Source organism: Nansenia antarctica (assembly GCF_963989245.1).
Source record: "Nansenia antarctica genome assembly, chromosome: 16".
NCBI classification, from domain to species: Eukaryota; Metazoa; Chordata; class Actinopteri; order Argentiniformes; family Microstomatidae; genus Nansenia; species Nansenia antarctica.
The window spans coordinates 10,985,347-10,992,304 of record NC_137686.1 but is presented as its reverse complement, the minus strand read 5'-3'; positions in this window follow the sequence as shown (position 1 = coordinate 10,992,304).

Sequence of the window (6,958 nt, the reverse complement as noted above, 5' to 3'; positions counted from 1 at the left end):
CTTGCTTCTTGTGACATAACAGAAGATTATATACACTTGCTGTTGTTTTAATGATGTTTAATGACTGTGTTATGGGCCTATAGGTACGATACTTTATTCAAGTTGTTGTTTTAATGATGTTTAAAGACTGTGTTATGGGCCTATAGGTATGATACTCTATTCAAGTTGCATGTGTATCTTTGTGAGAAAGGATCTGTTATAAAATGATCAGACCTGTTTCTTTCTCTCGTGCATTGCGTCACTTGCTATTAGCAATGTGTCTAAATGATCAAATACAACTCAGATGAAAGATTTATATTTGAAATAGAACATTTGTTATTTTAATAATCACAAAAAACATACTCACACACAAATAAACAAGTTAACCGCTTAAAAACCCTGAGGTTAAATAAATAACTATTTACAGAGAGGAGATAAAAGATCCATATTTGAAATTGAACATTTGTTATTTAAATAATCACAAATAAACACACACTCACACACAAATAAACAAGTTAAGCGTATTCCAGCAGGGTTCCAGCAGGGTTCCTGTCACAAGCCGAGGATGGTGCTGACAGCCTGGTTACTCTGCCAGGCTGTCCACATGGTCCTTTACTGGCACGCTGTGCTCATCCACTACCTGAAAAATAATACCAATGCCAGGATACCACCTTCAGGTTTTGTGTGGATATGCTCAGATCTTGCTTCCTCTAACATTCTACACATGACAAAGATATACAATCATCAATAATTAACTGAATACAAAATGAAGCAGAATTATAACCTGCAGGAAATGACATGCCCACAATGAATATAGAATATCTCCACAACCATAAGGGCCATTGTAATAATCTTGGTATCAGATGAAAGCTAACACCTGTGGGATGTCAGAATCAAAATAGATGTTACTGTGTAGTAGCAAATAGAGCTAGGACTTTGTATGTAATCAGTATTCCAATGTATGTTTAGTACTTGTGTAGAGTTAGAAGCTAGTATGTGAGCCAGTGGAGAGGTTTTAGTACAGGTATGTCCAGACGGACCACCAAATTGTGCCATTTGGAGAACTTTTGGCACCACCAGTGCCATTTGACCTTTCTCATGTACCAGACTGTAAAACTAATTATATTTCACCGACAGATCACTATAGGTATACATTCCATCCAAATTCAACTGTTTTCTCACTTGTTTTGAAAAGTAAACCATTCACCTCTATACATTTTCTCACTCAAAGAAAATCATACAAAGAAAATGAAGTTTGACTCAGATTTATTGTCAAAGTGAGAATATACAGAATTAAAATTTTAATGTCTGTGATCAAATCGACAAACCCCTTTTTTCCTTGCTATTACATTTGAATGTTTCAGTAGTTGGGTGTATAGTCATGTTTGATCTTATTTTAATGTATGTTTTATGAGTAGTGTGTTGTTGTCATTTTCATTATTGTGAGATGTTCCTTTCCAGTATTTTGTTGTGCCTTTTTAATAACATTCCACAGAAACCCAGCCAAATGGTCAATCAGCTCATGACAATTGGTATGGAGCTCATTACAGTGGTTATTGGGATGTAAATAGTGTCACACCTCTGGCTGATGTCTCTGTGGAAAACACTGTTTATGAAATGAATACTTTTGTTGTGTTACTTGCCAGTGAGTGTCCCCATTTGATAAAAAGGTCTTTTGATATTTTAAGGTTAAAACCACACCCAGTGTTGGAATGGGATGAATTGGATTTGGGCTTCAACGTACACTTCAGTCCAAACTTCAACATGATGACTGAGCCAAAAAACTAAAACAAAATTGTGTGCACATATTGCAGCGATGAACTGTCTTTCCACAACAGTATTGTTTTGTGTAAATTCTAGATCCCTTGAGCCAACATCTTGCTTCTTGTGACATAACAGAAGATTATATACACTTGCTGTTGTTTTAATGATGTTTAATGACTGTGTTATGGGCCTATAGGTACGATACTTTATTCAAGTTGTTGTTTTAATGATGTTTAAAGACTGTGTTATGGGCCTATAGGTATGATACTCTATTCAAGTTGCATGTGTATCTTTGTGAGAAAGGATCTGTTATAAAATGATCAGACCTGTTTCTTTCTCTCGTGCATTGCGTCACTTGCTATTAGCAATGTGTCTAAATGATCAAATACAACTCAGATGAAAGATTTATATTTGAAATAGAACATTTGTTATTTTAATAATCACAAAAAACATACTCACACACAAATAAACAAGTTAACCGCTTAAAAACCCTGAGGTTAAATAAATAACTATTTACAGAGAGGAGATAAAAGATCCATATTTGAAATTGAACATTTGTTATTTAAATAATCACAAATAAACACACACTCACACACAAATAAACAAGTTAAGCGTATTCCAGCAGGGTTCCTGTCACAAGCCGAGGATGGTGCTGACAGCCTGGTTACTCTGCCAGGCTGTCCACATGGTCCTTTACTGGCACGCTGTGCTCATCCACTACCTGAAAAATAATACCAATGCCAGGATACCACCTTCAGGTTTTGTGTGGATATGCTCAGATCTTGCTTTTAAGGTTAAAACCACACCCAGTGTTGGAATGGGATAAATTGGATTTGGGCTTCAACGTACACTTCAGTCCAAACTTCAACATGATGACTGAGCCAAAAAACTAAAACAAAATTGTGTGCACATATTGCAGCGATGAACTGTCTTTCCACAACAGTATTGTTTTGTGTAAATTCTAGATCCCTTGAGCCAACATCTTGCTTCTTGTGACATAACAGAAGATTATATACACTTGCTGTTGTTTTAATGATGTTTAATGACTGTGTTATGGGCCTATAGGTACGATACTTTATTCAAGTTGTTGTTTTAATGATGTTTAAAGACTGTGTTATGGGCCTATAGGTATGATACTCTATTCAAGTTGCATGTGTATCTTTGTGAGAAAGGATCTGTTATAAAATGATCAGACCTGTTTCTTTCTCTCGTGCATTGCGTCACTTGCTATTAGCAATGTGTCTAAATGATCAAATACAACTCAGATGAAAGATTTATATTTGAAATAGAACATTTGTTATTTTAATAATCACAAAAAACATACTCACACACAAATAAACAAGTTAACCGCTTAAAAACCCTGAGGTTAAATAAATAACTATTTACAGAGAGGAGATAAAAGATCCATATTTGAAATTGAACATTTGTTATTTAAATAATCACAAATAAACACACACTCACACACAAATAAACAAGTTAAGCGTATTCCAGCAGGGTTCCAGCAGGGTTCCTGTCACAAGCCGAGGATGGTGCTGACAGCCTGGTTACTCTGCCAGGCTGTCCACATGGTCCTTTACTGGCACGCTGTGCTCATCCACTACCTGAAAAATAATACCAATGCCAGGATACCACCTTCAGGTTTTGTGTGGATATGCTCAGATCTTGCTTCCTCTAACATTCTACACATGACAAAGATATACAATCATCAATAATTAACTGAATACAAAATGAAGCAGAATTATAACCTGCAGGAAATGACATGCCCACAATGAATATAGAATATCTCCACAACCATAAGGGCCATTGTAATAATCTTGGTATCAGATGAAAGCTAACACCTGTGGGATGTCAGAATCAAAATAGATGTTACTGTGTAGTAGCAAATAGAGCTAGGACTTTGTATGTAATCAGTATTCCAATGTATGTTTAGTACTTGTGTAGAGTTAGAAGCTAGTATGTGAGCCAGTGGAGAGGTTTTAGTACAGGTATGTCCAGACGGACCACCAAATTGTGCCATTTGGAGAACTTTTGGCACCACCAGTGCCATTTGACCTTTCTCATGTACCAGACTGTAAAACTAATTATATTTCACCGACAGATCACTATAGGTATACATTCCATCCAAATTCAACTGTTTTCTCACTTGTTTTGAAAAGTAAACCATTCACCTCTATACATTTTCTCACTCAAAGAAAATCATACAAAGAAAATGAAGTTTGACTCAGATTTATTGTCAAAGTGAGAATATACAGAATTAAAATTTTAATGTCTGTGATCAAATCGACAAACCCCTTTTTTCCTTGCTATTACATTTGAATGTTTCAGTAGTTGGGTGTATAGTCATGTTTGATCTTATTTTAATGTATGTTTTATGAGTAGTGTGTTGTTGTCATTTTCATTATTGTGAGATGTTCCTTTCCAGTATTTTGTTGTGCCTTTTTAATAACATTCCACAGAAACCCAGCCAAATGGTCAATCAGCTCATGACAATTGGTATGGAGCTCATTACAGTGGTTATTGGGATGTAAATAGTGTCACACCTCTGGCTGATGTCTCTGTGGAAAACACTGTTTATGAAATGAATACTTTTGTTGTGTTACTTGCCAGTGAGTGTCCCCATTTGATAAAAAGGTCTTTTGATATTTTAAGGTTAAAACCACACCCAGTGTTGGAATGGGATGAATTGGATTTGGGCTTCAACGTACACTTCAGTCCAAACTTCAACATGATGACTGAGCCAAAAAACTAAAACAAAATTGTGTGCACATATTGCAGCGATGAACTGTCTTTCCACAACAGTATTGTTTTGTGTAAATTCTAGATCCCTTGAGCCAACATCTTGCTTCTTGTGACATAACAGAAGATTATATACACTTGCTGTTGTTTTAATGATGTTTAATGACTGTGTTATGGGCCTATAGGTACGATACTTTATTCAAGTTGTTGTTTTAATGATGTTTAAAGACTGTGTTATGGGCCTATAGGTATGATACTCTATTCAAGTTGCATGTGTATCTTTGTGAGAAAGGATCTGTTATAAAATGATCAGACCTGTTTCTTTCTCTCGTGCATTGCGTCACTTGCTATTAGCAATGTGTCTAAATGATCAAATACAACTCAGATGAAAGATTTATATTTGAAATAGAACATTTGTTATTTTAATAATCACAAAAAACATACTCACACACAAATAAACAAGTTAACCGCTTAAAAACCCTGAGGTTAAATAAATAACTATTTACAGAGAGGAGATAAAAGATCCATATTTGAAATTGAACATTTGTTATTTAAATAATCACAAATAAACACACACTCACACACAAATAAACAAGTTAAGCGTATTCCAGCAGGGTTCCTGTCACAAGCCGAGGATGGTGCTGACAGCCTGGTTACTCTGCCAGGCTGTCCACATGGTCCTTTACTGGCACGCTGTGCTCATCCACTACCTGAAAAATAATACCAATGCCAGGATACCACCTTCAGGTTTTGTGTGGATATGCTCAGATCTTGCTTTTAAGGTTAAAACCACACCCAGTGTTGGAATGGGATAAATTGGATTTGGGCTTCAACGTACACTTCAGTCCAAACTTCAACATGATGACTGAGCCAAAAAACTAAAACAAAATTGTGTGCACATATTGCAGCGATGAACTGTCTTTCCACAACAGTATTGTTTTGTGTAAATTCTAGATCCCTTGAGCCAACATCTTGCTTCTTGTGACATAACAGAAGATTATATACACTTGCTGTTGTTTTAATGATGTTTAATGACTGTGTTATGGGCCTATAGGTACGATACTTTATTCAAGTTGTTGTTTTAATGATGTTTAAAGACTGTGTTATGGGCCTATAGGTATGATACTCTATTCAAGTTGCATGTGTATCTTTGTGAGAAAGGATCTGTTATAAAATGATCAGACCTGTTTCTTTCTCTCGTGCATTGCGTCACTTGCTATTAGCAATGTGTCTAAATGATCAAATACAACTCAGATGAAAGATTTATATTTGAAATAGAACATTTGTTATTTTAATAATCACAAAAAACATACTCACACACAAATAAACAAGTTAACCGCTTAAAAACCCTGAGGTTAAATAAATAACTATTTACAGAGAGGAGATAAAAGATCCATATTTGAAATTGAACATTTGTTATTTAAATAATCACAAATAAACACACACTCACACACAAATAAACAAGTTAAGCGTATTCCAGCAGGGTTCCAGCAGGGTTCCTGTCACAAGCCGAGGATGGTGCTGACAGCCTGGTTACTCTGCCAGGCTGTCCACATGGTCCTTTACTGGCACGCTGTGCTCATCCACTACCTGAAAAATAATACCAATGCCAGGATACCACCTTCAGGTTTTGTGTGGATATGCTCAGATCTTGCTTCCTCTAACATTCTACACATGACAAAGATATACAATCATCAATAATTAACTGAATACAAAATGAAGCAGAATTATAACCTGCAGGAAATGACATGCCCACAATGAATATAGAATATCTCCACAACCATAAGGGCCATTGTAATAATCTTGGTATCAGATGAAAGCTAACACCTGTGGGATGTCAGAATCAAAATAGATGTTACTGTGTAGTAGCAAATAGAGCTAGGACTTTGTATGTAATCAGTATTCCAATGTATGTTTAGTACTTGTGTAGAGTTAGAAGCTAGTATGTGAGCCAGTGGAGAGGTTTTAGTACAGGTATGTCCAGACGGACCACCAAATTGTGCCATTTGGAGAACTTTTGGCACCACCAGTGCCATTTGACCTTTCTCATGTACCAGACTGTAAAACTAATTATATTTCACCGACAGATCACTATAGGTATACATTCCATCCAAATTCAACTGTTTTCTCACTTGTTTTGAAAAGTAAACCATTCACCTCTATACATTTTCTCACTCAAAGAAAATCATACAAAGAAAATGAAGTTTGACTCAGATTTATTGTCAAAGTGAGAATATACAGAATTACAATGAAAGCAAACTTTGAAATATGAAACAGAAAATATAATCAAACATACAAAAAAAAAAAAACTTGACATTTCAGAAATAACAGGTAAAAACACATCAGAAGTATATACAATGTCTGCCACTCAGTCATTTGCACCTGCATTTGCACTTTCTTCACCACAAGAATGTTTCCTGGATAGGATTTCACTATGAGGTGAATAGTGAAATAAGATACATTTTTATCTAATCATGAA